This window comes from Sus scrofa, chromosome 14 (genome assembly GCF_000003025.6).
Source record: "Sus scrofa isolate TJ Tabasco breed Duroc chromosome 14, Sscrofa11.1, whole genome shotgun sequence".
Lineage (NCBI taxonomy): Eukaryota > Metazoa > Chordata > Mammalia > Artiodactyla > Suidae > Sus > Sus scrofa.
In genome coordinates, this window is record NC_010456.5 from 60,728,684 (window position 1) to 60,747,804 (window position 19,121).

The following is a 19,121-nucleotide window of genomic DNA, read 5'->3' on the forward strand; positions in this document are numbered from 1 at the left end:
CTTCCCCCTTTCTTCCAAAGCAGCCCTGGGACTGCACTGGCCTTGGATACCTTCCAGCTTGGGTTTCTTCCAGATCTCCCTCTCAACCCAAGGAAATACCCTGCAGAGTCATGACTTTCTCAACATCTCCCAGTGCACTCACCCCACCCTAGACCGCCACACTACCTGAGATCTGTCAGCAGGCCAGCATTTTCAATCCTGTGAGGAGGATTTAAAACAACCAGCACCCTTTAGCCCTGTGACCCAGTCTGAAATCAGTAAACCTCCCCCATATACACGTTACAGGGTTTTAGATAGGTCCCCCTAACAAGGTTCAGGCAGAGAAGGAAGAGGTTCAGCTGGAAAGGGAAGCAGGAATTTGGGGAGAACTCTTGAGAGAAATAATCACAGGGATTCCCAGCTTAGCCCACCAATATATCACAATGTTTCCATGCTCCCTTCCTGAATTACAGTCCCCTTCCCACATGATAACTCCATGCAAGCCAGAGGTTTGAAAATTGCAAGCCTGAGTTCAAGACAGATGTTTCCTGGCCCAGAATCCTGCCCAGCGCTAAACAAAGGGCAATCTGACCCCCCAGTGAATGTGTCAAACTCTCTGGCCACTGCCCCCTTCCCCCGACCAGACTAAAAATGCCCATCAGATTCTGAAGCCATAGGTGTGTCCCCTTCCTGAGGTGAGGTATTTGGGGCCAAAGAGTCAGATGTGCCCTGTAACCAATACCACAACACTGGGCACATCTTGGGGGTTCCACCAACACATCTTCAGCCCTGTCTCTGAGCCTGGAGGTGCAGCCAGGAAGATGTAGTTGGGTCTGCTGCTGCTCTGGCACCATCTGGTGATCCTCAGCTCTAAAAGCACCTCTCAGTTCTTCCTTCTGTTTCCCTCAGCAGCTCCTCAGGACTGTGCTGGCCTTTGGCACCTGCCAGCTAGATTTCCCACCTCCTCACCTTTTAAGCACCATGATGTGCCATACAAACCAGGCTATTTACCTCTCAAGGTCTCCCAGAGCACTCACCCCAACACATTATATCTCTCTGCCTTCCCTCCACTGGTTCATGAGAGCCTTCTTTAATTCAATCATCCTGTTCTAATTCATAACTCCTGTCTACAGGTCTGCTCTCTGAAACAGACATCAGACACAGAAGAAAGAAGCTTAGATGGAAGTGGAAGAATGAACTTTGGTAGAACTCTTGTGAGAAAAAGCGCAGAATTCCCAGAGCTGCCCAATAAAATATCACATTTTTTTATGTGCTCCATTGATGACCACCTGCCCTTTTTTTCACATGAGAATTTCACAGAGGCTGGAAGCTTGAAAACTGCAAGCCCAAGATTGAAGACATATTTTGGATGCAGACTCCTGCCACTCAAGACACAAAGGGCAATATGACCTTAGAGGACCAGTCAAACTCTCTGTCCCCTGAGCAACTGGTCTAGACTGGAAATACCCATCAGATGCTGAAGGCACACGTATTTCCCCTTCCTGAGGCGAGGCAATGTAAAGAGTCAGAGGTGCCCTGGAATTAGTCCCAATACTCTGGACACATCCTGCAGGTTCCATCTCTAATCCAATTTCTGAGACTGGAGGTGCAGCCAGGGAGGTGAAGAGAGGCTCTCTCTGCTGGTGCTCTAACAACAACTCTCAGCCCCTCTTTGCTCCTTGAGCAGCCCCCGGGGCTGTATTGACCTTAGACAACTGACTACCAGGTTGATGTCCTTCCTCCTCACCCTTTATGTGCAATGGCTTGCTTTGCACACTGGGGTACTTCACTCTCAAACTTTCCCAGAACACTCACCACAACCTACCCCAAACCAATGCATTAAAACTCTCTGCCTCCCTACCCACTGGGTCTTGAGAGCCTTTAAAAAAATCAATCAGGCTGTCTTAATTCATAAGAATTGCTCTAGGCTTGCTCCCTGAAACAGAGATAGGAAACTGGAAAAAGAGGCTCAGATGTAGAGAGAAGAAGTTGGCCAGATCTTTTGAAAGAAAAAGCACAAATCAGCCCACCAAAGCATCACCCCTTTTCCACGATCCATTCACAACCACCAGCATTTTTCCCCACATGACAATCTTCTGCAGTCCAGATTCTTGAAAACTGCAAGCCCAAGATTCAAGACACATGTTTCTTGTCCATAGTTCTGCCTCTCTAGAAACTAAGGGAAATCAAACCCCAGAGAACCTGTGGAGCACTTTCACCCCTGGGCTACCTAACCAGACTGGAAGTGCCCCAGTACATTCTGAAGTGACACCTGTGATCCCTGTGTGAGATGAGGCAATTTGGAATGGGGCGACAAAGACCCAGAGTAACCAACCCCTCATCTCTGGGTTTGTCCATGGGTTTCTTCCAAACTTGTTTCCATCCAGCACCATCTCTTCAGCAAAACTGAAGGTGCAAGAAGCCAAGGAGAGGCAGCTGGGCTCTGCCTGTGCTCTGGCGCCATCTGGTAGACGTCCCCTCTAACAACTCCCAGCCCTTCTTGTGGTTCCCTCAGTAGCCCTCTGGGATGCACTGGCCTTGGGACCTGCCAGCTTGATTTCCTTCCTACTCATCCTTTTAGTGCAACACTGTGCCCAACAGACCTGGCTAATTCTCTCTCAAAGTGTCCCAGAGCACTCACCTCAACCTACTCCTCCCAAATACATTAAATTTCTCTGCCTCCCCACCCATTGGTAGAGCCTTGTTTAAGTCAACCATCATGCCTTAATTCATGACACCTGCATTTAATTCTGCTTCCAGAAACAGAGGTCTGAGATGGGAAAAATAATCTCAGATGGAAAGGGTAGTAAGAAATTTGGGTAGAACTCTTGAGAGAAAAAGTACATAGGTTGGCACAGGGGCCCAACAACAACCAAAAAAATCACCCCTTTTATATGCTCCATTCACACCACAAGCTGTTTTTTTTCTTTTTTACATAAAAACTGGAGGATTGAGCATTGCAAGCCCAAGATTCAAGACAGATATTTGTGGGTCCAGAGTTCTGTCTTTTGAAAAAGAAAAATCAACCTGACTCCAGAGAACCTGTCAAACTCTTTGGCTCCTGGGCCACCCAACCAGACTAAAAATGCCCATCAGATTTTTTTTAAAGAGAAGAACTTTCTTCTTTATTAAGATACCATGCTAGGAGTTATGAAGAATTTCTGTTGGAACACATTTTGGAAATAGAGTAGCTTTAGTTTAATAACTTGCACAAATTTAGAAAATTGTTTAAGAAATTCATATCAAAGTCCAAGTATTAGTTCAACATCCTGTATTTGATTCCATGATCTTCTTAGGAAGGTCTTTCTGCAATAGAGTATACTCCTATACAGTCGATATATTTAAAATTGCTTGATTTCCTTACCATAACTCCACTGCAAGCTTCTGGTGTAATCCCATGTAGCATGTCAGTCTTCACTGTAACAGGTCAGGACCGGCCTCCACCCCTTTTCCCTGCCCATGGCCTCTTTGTCATTGGGCACATCCTCACACCGCAAATGCCTCTTGCTGATCCAGGACCTCCTCTCTCTGAATGAGCAGCTCTACCACGGGGAGGAGCAGCCCTGCAACCTCTGGATGGAGCAGCACCCCTTGCTCCTCTACCACCCTTTCCTCTAGCTCCAACTTGAAAATCTTCATAACCATAGTATGGACCTTCATATCCACCATGATAGTTATGGTACTCATAGCCATAAAATCATAGTAATGTTCATATCCAGAATAATCTGGAGGATATCCATAAGCACTCTACCTCCACGTCCTTCACCTCTTGTTGGAGGAGGCATAGGAGGTGGACCATGATGTAGTAATCATACATTTGATTCTTTGAAGCTTGTCTCTGAGCTTTTCTTTCTTCTCTTTTCCGATCCAGTGGCTTAGAAACAATTTCAATATTTTCTTCTTCCAAGTCTTTGCCATTCATTTCTTCCATAGCCTTGACAGCACCATCTCGCTCATCAAAATGAATGGAAGCATAATCTTTTAATTTCTTCACTCGTTCAAGTTTCCCAAAGTGACTAAATGCTTTCTAAAATCTCTTCTGTTACAGTATTGGCAAGGTTGTGTAAAAACAGCACTTTTGCCTTTGCCATAACCTCAGGATTGGGATTCTTCTATGGGATCAGCCTATTCAACAGTTCCAACATTCCCCCAGAACTTGACTTTACCACTCATTAACCTACACCTTGCCTGGACAGCTGTTTTCTGATCTTCATATTCAAGGAAGCAAAACCCTCTGTTCTTTGTCTTGTCATCTGGTTGGTGGTATAAAATGACATCTGTAAGACCCTCTGTTATTTTGCTGAATTCTTCAAGACTCTGTTCCTTGGTTCTACTCTTAGGAATAGAGCCCACAAAAAAACATGTTGTTGGCAACTGAGATGCAGACACCAATGTGTTTTTCAGAATGAATTTCAAGATTATTATACAGTTTAACAGACTCTGAGCTGCCCCTTTTGTATAAAAGGTGACAAACACATAACCTCTATTGAGACCTGTTAATGGATCCAACATTAGATGAAGATCCCATATAGGTCCAGGTTTTTCAAACAGTGGAACAACTTCATCCTCAAACAGATCTCTTGGGATCTTCCCCACAAATATCTCAGTGCCAATAGAAGGCTGCTGACCTGAATAAATGGAATCTGGAGGCAGTCCCCCACATTTCCTCTGTCCAATGGTCGTATCAAGTTCTTTCCATGAGTGCCTTAATTTTTGCCTCATCTGGTCCTTTGCTAGAATCTGCTCCTTTAGTCCCCTGTTTTTCTCTCTGCCTATAAGTCTTCATGACTCCACATACAAAGGCACTTTTTTTCTGAACATGAGAGAGATCACGGTCTTTAAACTGCTGAAGAACTGCCACTGTGCCAACTTCAATGAATTCTTTTAAAGCTTTGATAGTTCTTTCATCCAAATTGATATGTGCAACTAGCCCTGCAGCATAAATTTCATCTAGTTTTTCAGCAATTTTCTGTGGTAAACCAGCATCAAACAATGTCTGAAAACTTTTTGAATGGATAACTGCAGAAGCAGTATTCATGGGCTCTTCAGTATCATTTCCATTAAGATGTTCTGTAGCCATGTTTCCAGAAATCTCCCCACTGGGCTGTGGCGGAGGAATTCTGTCTGAGGAGATCTGATTGCGAGCAATGAATGCTCACTACTCCCTGTGTCCGGCGGGAGACCCATCAGATTTTGAAGCCATTGGTGTGTCCCCTACCTAAGGTGAGGCATTTGGGGCCAGAGAGTCAGATGCGCCCTGTAACCAGCCCCACAACTCTGGGCACCTCCTGGGAGTTCCACCAACCCATCTTCAACCTCATATCTGAGCCTGGAGGTGCAGCCAGGAAGATGCAGATGGATCTGCTGCTACTCTGTCACTGTCTGATGACCCTCTGCTCTAAAAACACCTCTCAGCCCTTCTTTCTTTCCCTCAGTAGCTCACCAATACTGTGCTAGCCTTTGGCACCTGCCAGCTTGATTTCTTTCTTCCTCACCCTTTTAAGTGTTATGACTTGCCCTACATACCAGGCTATTTCTCTTTCAGAGCCTCCCAGAGCACTCACCCCAAATTACTCCACCCCAGTGCATTAAATTTCTCTGCCTCCCCACCCACTAGTTCATGAGAGCCTTCTTTAATTTAATCACCCCGCCTTAATTCACAACACCTGCCTTTAGGTCTGCTCTCCATGAAACAGAGGTCAGAGGCCAGAAAAAAAAGGCTGGATTAGAAATAGGAGTTTGGGGAGATGTCTTTTTTTTTGCTTTTTTTAGGGCCACACCCAGGGCATATGGAGGTTCTCAGTTTAGGAGTCTAATTGGAGCTACAGCTGCCGGCCTGCCCTACAGCCATAGCAACACAGTATCTGAGCCTCATCTACAACCTACACCACAGCCCACAGCAATGCCAGATCCTTAACCCACTGAGCAAGGCCAGGGATTTAACCTGCAACCTCATGGTTCCTAGTCAGATTCATTTCTGCTGCACCACAATGGGAACTCCCTTGGGGAGATGTCTTGAGGGAAAAAGCACAGTGGTTTGAAAACTGCCCACAAAAACATCACAACTTTTATAAGCTCCATTCATGACCACCAGCCCCTTTTTACACATGAAAACTTTATGGAGGCCAGAGGCTTGAAATTTGTAAGTCTAAGACTCAGTAAAGATTTTTGTGGGTCCAATGTCAACAGCAAGCAACACATTACAGAGGGCAGTATTTCTCTCTCAAAGTCTCCCACATCCCTCACTGCTCCCTGTCAGCACTCCTTTAAGTCCATCAGCAGGACACACTCCGACTCAGGTGACCCACTTTAAATTATTCTAAACCCCCAGCCCACCCCCCCATGCCACCTTGCCACCCCTTATTATATGCGACCTGGCTCTAGGTTAAGATTATTCCTTCAGGGGTGCACAAAAGGAGGAAGAGGCTCAGATGGAAGAAAAAGAAGGAAGTTGTCAGATCCCTCAAGAGACAGGTCTCTGGGATGGGCACAGCCTACCCAGCAGAAGACCTCTGCTTTGACACTCTCCATTCATGACCAGCAGCCTAGCTCTCCAGAGGCCAAACACCATGGAGGCCCAACTCTGGAAAACTGAATGTCCGATACTCAAGCCAATGGCTTGCTGTGGGTTCAGAATTTTGCTTTCGGAGAAACCAAAAGCAATCAGACCCCTGATGGCCTGTCCCAGTGGTGTGGACCTTGGGCTGCCTGAGCCAATAGGATGTGACTCAGATGTGTGAAGGCAGAACCACATCCCATTTACCTGGTGAGTCAATTTGGACTGGAGAGTCAGAGATGGCCTGGGACCTGGTCCTCCTTGCCGGACACCTGCTAGTGGATCCACCGTCCCCATCTCAAGCTCCATCTCTGGAGCCTGGAAGTGCCTCCCAAACTGAGGCAGCTGCTGGGCTTGGCCGGCACTTCCGCGCCCTCTGGCGTCCATTCTCTCTAATAACAACTCAGAGCTCTTCCTTCTACTTCCTGAATAAACCTATGGGCTACACTGGGTTTGTGCACCTGATAGATGGTTTAATTCCTCCTTTCCCTCTAAGAACAATCAAGTGCCTAACAGAGGAGGGTATGTCTCACTCTTAAAGTCAATCATGGAACTCACCCCTCACTACTCTTCACCACTCCTCTTAGTCAATGAGCCAAATGCACTCCATAACAGATAATCAGAGTTAAATTAATCAGCCTATCCTCTTGTTTTGTGTGACTTACCTGAAGATAATGGTTTCTCTAACCACCCCGCCCCCGACTCAGGGATGAACAAAATGAGGGAGAGACCCAGATGGAAGCAAAAGACGGAAATTTTCAGAGAACCCTCAAGAGACAGGATGGATACAGCCTGCCCACTGAGAGACCTCTGCCTGCTTTTACATCCTCCATTCACACCACCAGCCCACCCTTCCCAGTGCCAAAGAGCATGCAAGCCTCATCCTGGAACACTGCATGACCAATATTCAAGCCAACTACTTTTGGCTTGGGGTTTCTGCCTTTGCAGAATCCAAAGGCAGTCAGGATGGGGGCAGCCTGCCCAGGCGTCCAGACTGGGTTTCCTGAGCTGCCTAAAAACAACCAACAGATGTGAAGGCAGACCATGTCCTTTCTATCAGATGAGGTAGTTTCGACCAGAGAGTCAGAGGTGACGAGTAACCTACCCCTGCTCATCAAGGCACGTCCTGGGGGATCCACCAGCCCCATCTCGAACCCCACCTCTGAGCTGGGATATGCTAACACCAAGGAGCTGCTGGGCTCTGCTAGTGCTCTGGCAACCTCTGACAGCTAATAACACTCAGAGCCCTTTCTCCTGCCTCCTGACCAAACCCGTGGATGGGCTGCACTGGCTTTGTGCACTTGACAGCTGATGCCCATCCTACTCTCCCTCTGAGAACTGCCATGTGCTGCCTTACAGAGGGCAGCATCTCTCTCTCAAAGTCTCTCAGGGCACCCTCCCTCCTGCCTCCCTCTCCCACACCACCACTCTTGATCCATCAGCTGATCCCACTTCAAATCAGGGCACCAGCTGGAAATTCACCTAACCGCCTTAATACATGAGACCCCATTTCAGCTAATGTTCTCCCCTCGGGGGTAACTTGCAGGAAGCACCAGCTTGGGTAGAAAAATAAAGAGGAACTCTGGGGGGAAATTTCAGAGCTAGATCCTAGTGATGAGCACAGCCTGGCCAGCCAAACACATCACTGCTACACACTCCATTCTGGTCCACAAGCACTTCTTTTCTTTTTTTTTTCTTTTTCTTTTTTGCTTTTAGGGCCACATACATGCATATGGAGGTTCCCAGGCTTGGGGTCTAATCAGAGCTGCAGCTGCCAGCCTACGCCAGAGCCACAGCAACGCAGGATCTGAGGCGCATCCTTAACCCACTGAGTGAGGCCAGGGATCAAACCTGCATCCTCATGGATGCTAGTCAGGTTTGTTTACCACTGAGCCATGACGGGAACTCCCAAACACTGCTTTTCTGATGCCACCCTGACAAAACTTGATGCACAAAAACCACATGCCCAACATTCAATGCAAATGCCTTTAGAGAATCCAAAGGCATTCAGACCCCAGACAGCCTGTCAGGATGTCTGCTCTTTGGGCTCCACCGCCAGTATAGAAGTGACCCCTGGTTGTGAAGGAATAACTACATACCCACTATCAGGAGAGGAATTTGGGACCCAGAGTCAGAAGCAACGTGTCACTCACTGTTCCTCATTGGGCCCGTCCCTGGGGGTTTCTCCAGCACCATCTCCAAGCCATCTGTGAGCCTGGACGTGTCAGCACCAAGAAGCAGGTGGGCCTTGGCAAGGGTTCCTTCTCCCTTGGTGGCTGATACCTCTGTTGACACTTCAGACACCATCCTTCTGCCTCCTGATGGCCCCCGGTTCTGTCTGCATGGATCTCGAGCACCTGTGATCCTGATTTGGTCTCAGAAAAATTAAGAGCCTTATGGAGGGTGGTATTTCTCTATCAAAACTTGCTATATCCTTCACTGCTCCCTATCTATCAGCATCTTTAAGTCATCATCAGGACACACTGACTCAGGTGATCTGCTTTAAATTATTCCAAACCCCCAGCCCTCCTCTCCCTGCCACCCATGCCACCTCGCTGCCCCTTATTTTATGCAATCTGGCTCTAGGTTACGATTATTCCCTCAGGGGTGCATGAAAGGAGGGAGAGGCTCAGATGAAAGAAAAATAGTTCAGAGATCCCTCAAGAGACAGGTTTCTGGGATGGGCACACATTCCATTCATGACTGGCAGCCCAGCTCTCCAGAAGCTAAACAGCATGAAGGCCTAACTCTGGAAAACTGAATGCCTGATACTTAAGCCAGCGGCTTGCTTGTGGGTTCAGAATTTTGCTTTTGAAGAAAACAAAGGCAGTCAAACCCCAGATAGCCAGTCAAATTGTGCTGACTATGGGCTAGCTGAGCAGACAGTGACCCAGAATTGTGAAGGCAGAAATATATCCCTTTCACCTGGCAAGCCAGTTTGGACTGGAGAGTCAGAGGTGGCCTGGAACATACCGCTCCCCGCCGGATAGCTCCTGGGGGATTCACGATTCCCATCTCAAACCCTATCTCTGAGCCTGGAAATGCCAACCAAACTGAGGCAGTTTTCTGGGCCTGGCCAGCGCTTCTGCGCCCTCTGGTGGCCATTCTCTCTAATAACAACTCAGAGCCCTCTGCCTCCTGAACAAACCCATTCATGGACTGCACTGGGCATGTGCAACTGATAGCAGGTTTAATTTCTTCTCTGTCTAATAACAACTAAGCTCCTTACTGAGGGGGTACTTATCTCTCAAAGTCAAGCATGGCACTCACTCCTTCCTATTCTTCAACACTTCTCTTATTTAATGAGCCAAACCGATTCCAAATCAGGCAACCAAATTTAAGTTAATCAGCCTTCCTCTTACTTTACCTGACTTAGCCTGAGGTGAAATTTTTCCTCATGGGTGAATGAAAGGAGGGGAAGCTCAGAAAGAATTTTAAAAAGTAACTTTTCAGAGGACTCTCAGGAGACAAGTTTCCAGCTGTCTCCAACATGCCCAGCAAGGGAACCTCTGCTTTTACCCTCTCCATTCAGAACCTACAGCTCAACTTTCTATTTGACAAACACCATGCAGACCTGATCCTTGAGCAGTGCATAACCAAAATCCAAACAATTACTTTTGGGTTCAGATTTATGCCTCTGAAGAATCCAATGTGACTCAGAATGTTGAAAACCTGCCAATAGTCTGACTTGGGTTACCCCAGATATCTGATAGAGACCCACAGATGTGAAAGCAGACAATGTTTTTTGTTTTTTAATCAGCGGAGGTAATTCAGGCTGGAGAGTGAGAGGTGGTCTGTAATCTAGTTTTCTCTCCTGACACCCAGTGGTGGATATACCCATCCCTATCTCGAACCTGTTTCTGAGACTGGAAATGCCAACACCAAGCAGCTTCTGGGTTTGGCTGGAGCTCCTGCAGCTTCTGGCAGCCATTCTCTCTCATAACAACTCCAAGCCTATCCTTCTACCTCCTGAACAAACCCCTGAACTGCCCTGGGTTTGTGCACCTGATAGCAGATTTAATTTCCCTCTCACTCTAAGAACAACCAAGCACCTTATAGAGGGGGATATTCCTCTCTCAAAGTCAGAGATATCACTCATTCCTCCCTATCCTTTACCACTCCTCTTGGTCAGTGAACTGAGCCCACTCCAATTGAACCTGTCCTCTTAATTTATGTGACTTGGCTTAAGATTTTCCCTGAGTTGTGTACAAAAAGAAGGGAGAGGCTCATATAGAAAAAAATAAAGAACTTTTCACAAAACCCTCAAGAGACAACTGTCTGGATGGAACCTCTGCTTATATACTCTCCTTTCAGGACCACCAGCCCAGATTTTCAGATGCCAAACACTGTGCATGCCTGATTCTGGAACACTGCATGCACAATATCCAATCAAGTACTTTTGAGTTCAGATTTCAGTCTCTGCAGACTCCAAAGGCTGTTAGAACTCTTGATAGCCTGTCTAATTGTCTGGACTTTGGGCTACCCTTAATTCACATTACCTGCCTTTAGGTTACTTCCACTAACTGTGGTCAGTTCAAGAGTAAGAGTCTCAGATGGAAAAGGAAGGAGGAATTTGAGGGGGAAATCTCCAGAGGGAGATTGCCTGACCACCAAAATTCTATTCCTCTTACCCACTCAATATTCAAGGTTCAAGTCCATCAGCCACTTCTACCACCACCTACCCACACCCTGCCTTTTTTTTTTTTCCCCAGATTTCAGGAAAATCACTTTACCAGCTGGGGAAAGAAGAAAAGGACCTCTAAGTCATCCAAAATTTTGGGGTCCTTGTAGCTGAGTGTATAGAGAACAGAACACATGCCAAATGGGCATTTGGTCTCCCTGACTGGTTACCTGTATCTAAGCACGAGAAAACACTTTTTTAGCAAGTTTTTTGACTGCTGGAGAGGCTTTCTGAGTAATTTATTTGGCTCCAGAACTTTATTTCCCACTCCACCTTTACCGTATATCCAGGGACTGTTTGCTGAACAGCAGCCACCTACATCAGCTGTCTCCTACAGCCTCACAGTGGGTCTTAGAATGTTGAATCACTGACTTAAGAGGGGACCTTACAACTAAGGTTCTCTTAGACAACACTTCCCCTCCCACACCCCACAAAGGTTCATTCATTTTTCTGTTAGATCACCTAGACCACTTGGTGCGGGCTAGATTTTGTGGGATCTTCATCATCACCAACCCTAGGAGGAGGCCATAGAGGACTAGAAAGATGAGAAGTGAGGTCTTCCTGGTGGGTGTAACCAAGCCTCTATCCTGGCAAAATCACCATAGGGTGCATCCTTCCCAAGTGAAAATTACCACCCACTAACAAATAGCTTATTTTCTCTTGCAATATCACAGGACTCACATGACCACAGTATAAATTTGTAGATGGGGGAAGTTAGCCAACTACTGATTCTTTCAATTATAATACCATTTTTCAATTGGACCTCTAGTGTTAGGATTTGAATAAAATGGAATGAGATCTCCTTTGTCCAATTTTTCGTGGTGCTTTGCCAAACGAAGCACATCCAAAAGAAATGAGTTTATGTCTAATCTCTCTCTTTGTATTGGAATCTCATCCCAAGGATCCTCTTCATTTTCTCCCTCTGCCATGAGGAGCTGCTTCCCCTTCTGAGAGTTCACCCAAGACTCCTGAGTCATCTCCTCCTACCTCTCCTCATTCTGTGTTGTTTCTACTCCATTTCACCACCATTCTACCTGCTGCCCTTACTCCTGCTCTGATTCTCCCACCTCCTCCTCTTGGCGTGCCTCCTTCAGGGACTAGTCCAATGCACATCCATATGACTTTCAGTACAAGCTCTCCAGAATCAATAGTCTGTTCCCTCTTCAAGAGGTCCTCAGTGGACTCACTGACCACTATGTATGTATCCTTTGCTTCTTCTGATTTATGTAAGTGGAAGAATCAATACAAAGGATTAAAGGAAGAAAAGGATTTCTAAGTCATCCAAAATTTTTGGGTCCTTGTAGCTGAGCTTCCTTTAAGATGTTTAGGGCATTCTACCTACCAGTAGCCCTCCTTCTTTGCAGTTTTCGCTATGATTAGCTTTGAGCCCTTCTCTTCACTGTGGAGAGGTCTTTGAACCTGGGCAATTCATTGATGTCACATCCTCACTGGCTACACACATGAAACAAGAAGACTGAAAGGGCCGAGGGGCTCTTTGGAGAAGTCTTAGCTGACCCCGATTGTGGGGAGTAGAAAGATTTACTTTCTAGTCAACACAGGGGCCACCTACTCAGTCTTGAACACCTGACAAATCAGAATGACCAAAGATAAATGCAAGATAATGGGAGTGAAAGGGAAGCCACAAGAATTTTATAGAGTCTCCTGAGTACAATTGGAAAGGGAGAATGTTATCTCATTCTTGTATGTATTGGAATGCCCAACTCCCCATTAGGGAAAGACTTACTATACACATTTGGAGCTATAGTTTATCTCAGAGACAAACACCTTACCATCGAAATACCTAAGAGCCCTTCCATTCTGTAGCTCTAGGGCTACTGCCCTCTGTCAAGAATAATAGCCTAATTAACCTTAAGGTGTTTAGTCCCTCAGTAGGGACCAAAACACCATGGGAAGAGTCAGAAGGGCACCACCCATCATAGTTAAGCTGTGACCTGGCCATAGTAATGGGAAAAAAATGCCCAGGATTATAGCCCATGAACAAAATCTACCCAGTGCTGGTCCATCACCCCCACCCACTCAGTGATGCCTTTGGATTAAAGGTATTACATTTTACCCCTAAGAATGAGAACTTTACTCTCACCTTGGCTCACAAGTCTGCTAAACTTAGCCCTCTTGAAGTTCACGTTCCATCCCTAATGTAGCTTCCCTGCTTGCACCTCACCCCTCGCACTGGTATCTCTAAGGAATACAAAGCACTCAACTAAAGTGTCATCTCCCTAACAGATCTCACAGCCACTGCCCCATCAAAAGCCCCTACCAAAGTGAGAAACTTATAATAACACTCTGGTAGTGTTCTGAACTCTGATCAATGCTTCTTCCATGACCTCACAATTTAAGTGCCCCAGGACTGACTTCTGTGGAAATCTCACCCATTGGTGTCCTCTGCACTGACTCCATGAATACACACAGGGACCAGACAAGAGATGCACTTATTGGGAAGGGGAGATGCTGCTTGTCTGATGTTTAGTAAATGGCCCTCCTGAGGCCTGGGGAAAAGCCACCACTCAAGAATCCCCCAGTGACCCCCCCACTATGCAGTGGGCCTCTCTCCTCACACTGCAAGGACACCCCCTCTTGGGATGGTCTCTTATGAAGGTGGTTCAACTCCTTAGAAGTGCACTAGGCATGTGCTCTCTCTGGTACTTGTTCCTTTGGAGCTCAGGGATAAACCAATTGCCCAATCAGGAATAGCCCTAAATCCTCTGGAATGGGGTCTAGCCTACCCTTGCTTAGATGATGCCCAGTTTGTGCACAATGCATGCTAGACTGGCTAACTTCTAGGAACCTAGTTATAACCATTCATCATATCACCCAGTCCTGAGATAAAAGGGCAATAAGGCTCATTCTGGCAGTAGGAATTGCCCTTGGACTGGCAGCCCCCGCTGGGGAGGTTCTGCATACCACGAAATCACTGTACAAAATCTCACATGCCCTTGAGGACTTGTCTAAAAACATGAGGGATGCTTTTCAAGGACCCCATACTTCTCTGTACTTAGTAGAAAATACCGTACTTTAAAATAGGCTAGCCCTTGACTATCTCCTCGCTGAGCAAGGGAAATGCTGCAGTTATTAATAAAACCTGCCACACCCATGTCAATAACTCTGGCCAGATTGAGGTAAACATAAAATAGATATCTGAGCAAGCTTGGTCCTGATCCATGCTCAATCTGGAATACGGTCAAACTGAGGCTTTCTTTTTTTTTTTTTTTTTTTTTTTTTTTGTCTTTTTGCTATTTCTTTGGGCCACTCCCGTGGCATATGGAGGTTCCCAGGCTAGGGGTCCAATCGGAGCTGTAGCCACCAGCCTACACCAGAGCCACAGCAACGTGGGATCCGAGCCGCGTCTGCAACCTATACCACAGCTCACAGCAACGCTGGATCGTTAACCCACTGAGCAAGGGCAGGGACTGAACCCGCAACCTCATGGTTCCTAGTCAGATTCGTTAACCACTGCGCCACAACGGGGACTCCCAAACTGAGGCTTTCTAGTTTAACCTGGTTTCTTCCATTTCTTGGCCCATTAACTGCTATTAACATCCTGGTCATCTTCAGGCCTTGCCTCCATAACTGCCTTGTCAAATTTGTTAGTAAAGGACTTGAAGCCCTCAAACTTCAGATACTATAACACAAGGATACGAACACTGGGACTGCAACCTGGTGACAATCAGATTTATTTTAGGCTGGGAAGGAACAGTCCTGCACCGCCAATCCAGGGAAAACATACGCCCATGTCCAGCAGGAAGCCGCCTCAGAAGACAGACCTATGCCCTTAAGAATGGGGAGCATGACAAGGAAAGGGGGGAGTTTGTTGCTGGAGCTGACAGCATATCCTTGCTCAAAACCTGCCAACTGCTCCTTGAACAGCAGTTAACATGTATCTTTAAATGACAGCTTCTGGAGACAAAAAGAGGAATTTATAGAAAGAGACAAACAAAAACCAGATAAAACCAGGTGGAAACAAGATGGTAAAAAATTGACCTCCCATAGATGCCGAGTCTTATTCTATGCTGATTTTACTACATTAGCTACTAGATGACATAGCTACTGGTGGCCAAGACTGGAAGATGCAGACAAAAATATAAGAAGGGGGTGGCACCCCATTTCCAAAAAAGCACTACCCCTCCCCGGTAGGCTAATGCACATGACTCTCTGTCTTTAGCCTCACTCCGTTTCCCTTTATCTTTACTCATTAAAATCAATCCCTCTCACCACTTGGGCAGGAACTTGATCTGTGAACTAAGCTCCCACTTCTCCATTCTTTGCCCACTGAATAAAACTTGGGCTGCATCTATCTCAGTTTCGGTTTCATTTTCTAACGCATGAGACCAAACTAGCATCTATTCTATAGTTTCTTTTATTCTTTTCGTTCTTGTCCTTATAACAAGCACCATTGAAAATGACCACCTAAAAAAGACTTTGCAGTATATTTATTACCTTTGTTTGTAAAGCTGAAGAGGAGAACAACATATCTCCCTAAGACTCAAGGAAGAATCTCCAGCTCCACCTTTGGTTCCCAAAGCTGAAACTCAACTTAAAACTATTCCCTGAACAGTTTGCACATGGGACATTTACACTATCTTTAAGTGCTGTGTAGGTATTAAAAATGGTGTCATAAAAACTGACATTACTATGTACTTTGTGTATTACATGTTCGTCCACATGTGTAAGTACAGTACATACGCTTTATCATACATAATATATGGTCATATAATCATGTATTAGTTATCTGCCTCATGTGTATAAGCAGGTATTTCAGCCTATTGTTAATACAGGACACATTAAACAGTTCAATCCAGGAATCCCTGGTTGCCTAGTGGTTAAGGACTTGGCATTAAGACTGCTGTGGCTTGGGTTTGATCCCTGACCTGGGAACTTCTACATGCTGTGGGTGCTGCAAAACAAAACAAAACAAAAAAATCGTTCAATTCTTATTATATTCCAGTCCTTACAGAATATTCATAAGGATAGTTGAAGTGATTGCTATCATATAGGACATACACTTTTTGATTTATAAACCACATTATGTCCAAACATTTCCAGTCAATGTGCTTGTTATAACCTATAACCAGAACATAATCAGCAAGGCTTGATAAGCCATCAACCTATCCACAAATGTGCCTCTCTCCTAGTTCCAGGCCGAGAACCATGGGGATTTCTATAAATTATATGTACACATATATACCTTTTTTTTTTTTTTTTTTTTTTTTGGCTGCGCCTGTGGCATGCTGAAGTTCCTGGGCCAGGGATCAATCCAAGCCAGAGTAGTGACAAAACCAGTCCTTAACCCATAGGCACCAGGAAACCCCAAATGAATGATATCTTGCATTTGGTTCTTATTTTAGGGCCATTTCCCCTTAATTGCCCACTCTTTCTCCTTAAATAAGACATCTCAGTGGACTATCAAATCAGCTCATGTTCACATATAACTGGTTTTTTATGCATTTTGTATTTTTAATTCTTGGAATTCCTGTTGTAGCTCAGCAGAAATGAATCTGACTAGCATCTGTGTGGACACAGGTTCAATCCCTGGCCTCTCCCAGCGGGTTAAGGATCTGGCCTTGCTGTGAGTGTGATGTAGGTCACAGAGGTGTCTTGTGGTATAGGCTGGCAACTACAGCTCTGATTCAACCCCCTAGCCTGGGAACCTCCATAGGCCACAGGTGCGGGCCTAAAAAGACAAAAAAAAATTTTTTTTCTTTAATTTGAGGATGCTGTGACTTAGCTGTGGTTATCATTGGCCTTAACACAGCAACTTTAGCTGAGCTTAAATTGAATAGTATTTACCAACATAATCAACCATAATGTGTTATTGAGTCAATGGTCACAGGACATAGAGCAATTACACACATCTGTACACCCACACATGCACATCAGGTAAATAGCTCCCTAAATCAAACCCTCCCCCCTCCTACTAAATTTCATAATTTGTATGCCATTATTGCTGTGCCAACCCCCCCAAACAAGGCAAAGCATGTAACTACGTAAGAGTCAACTAATTCATCTAACAAACATTGCCATTACTTCAGTAACCCAAAGCTGGTATAAACTATAACCTAGCCTCCTAATAATACCAATCAATTACTTAGATATTAAAGCTTATATAGAATGATGTCCCCCTCTAGCTGCTATTTACCTCAAACAAAATAAGTACATTTTAATAACCTCCAAAAAATATATTAAATATTTCAATAATTTTAACACAACCCAGATGGCTACACTGAATACTAATATATCACATAAAATGCATAAATCTTATATGTACAAAGTCCTACTCAATCTGTTGATGTAGTTTCATATTTAAAGTGAGGCACTATTCATGCCTAGGTGAATTCACTAACTCCATAAACACATAGGTGTGGTCCCAGCTATTAATTTCTAATAAGATTACAGATGCAAGTATCTGCATTCCATTGAGAATCCCCTCTAAATCAGAAAAAGTTAAAAGGAGAAAACATCAAGCACACTAAGTAGTTCCCAATGCCTTGCTTAACTTTGCCCCTCTGGGAAGTGGTAATGATAAAAATTAAGCCATAAAAAAGTTTGATTTTGTTTTGTTTTGCTTTTTAGGGCTGCACCTGTGGCACATAGAGGTTCCCAGGCTAGGGGTTGAATTGGAGCTGCAACTGCTGGCTTACACTACAGCCACAGCCACACAGGATCCAAGCTGTGTCTGCAATCTACACCACTGCTCATGGCAACGCTGGATCCTTAACCCACTGAGTGAGGCCAGGGTTTGAACCTGCATCTTCATAGATCCTAGTCAGGTCTGTTAACTGCTGAGCCACAAAGGGAACTCCTGAGTATGTTCTTTTAACTAATTAGGGTTGGTAAATTTTGTATCAGCCACCTTGCTCCAAAGATTATCCCATATTAATAGAAATTCAGAGTAAAACATGTTAAAGAATATCCCCAAATAAAGTTAAGTCCTAGTTAAGCTTTAAAAAGCCATATCAGAAATAAAAATAGACTATTAAAGTAACTTTAACATTTCTGATGACATAACAGCTAAGATAAAAACTGGCATTAGAAGTCCCACTATGACTGATTCTAAATTCAAAAAATATATATCAATAAAATTATTCACCAGAATACTACTAGAATTTTCCTAAAAGTGAAAAGAACTTGGCCATGCTTCATACCCTTCTAGAGGAGGCTGTTCTATAATCAATAAACTTGGGTAAACCTCACTAGCCCTATATACTGACATCCTCAGGAAACCCTGGTAAAGAACAACAGTGAGCATAATTATCAGATATAAAACTGTCAGATCAAGGTTAACCAATGGGAGGGAAGAAGTAGCATACATTTTCTATATCAAAACATAAAATAATTTATACAAAAGTTTTTATGAAATAAAAAATGGAAGCAGAATTTACTACCAAATTAAGAATAGAATGCTTGGTTGAACCAGGCTATGAAGCATGGACTCATTGCCCACCACCCTCCCCAAATACAGATAACTTTTCATAACCTATTAACAAGTACCAAACAACAAAGGGGAGATAAGGAGTTCCCATTGTGGCTCAGCATGTTTTGAACCTGACTAGTATCCATGAGTACATGGATTTGATCCCTGGCCTCGCTCAGTGTGTAAGGATCAAGTGTTGCCACAGCTGCAGCATAGGTCACAGATGTGGCTTGAATCTGGTGTTGCTGTGACTGTGGTGTAGGCCAGCAGTTGCAGTTCCAATTTGACCCCCAGCCTAGGAACTTCCATATGTTGCAGTTGAGGCCATAAAAAGACAACGAAAAAAAGGGGGGAAGAGGAAATAAATTGCAATTAGGTGAGCATATTGGTAAGTGTGTTTGGATGAATCAAAGTTTAGCTTAAAGAAAAGCATCTAGGATTTCCGTCATGGATCAGCGGTTAACGAACCTGACTAG

General features: G+C 44.9%; 1 pseudogene; it reads right to left on the minus strand.

Annotated features, from left to right (window-relative positions):
- On the minus strand, nt 2,011-5,822 carry LOC100522522 (annotated as a pseudogene).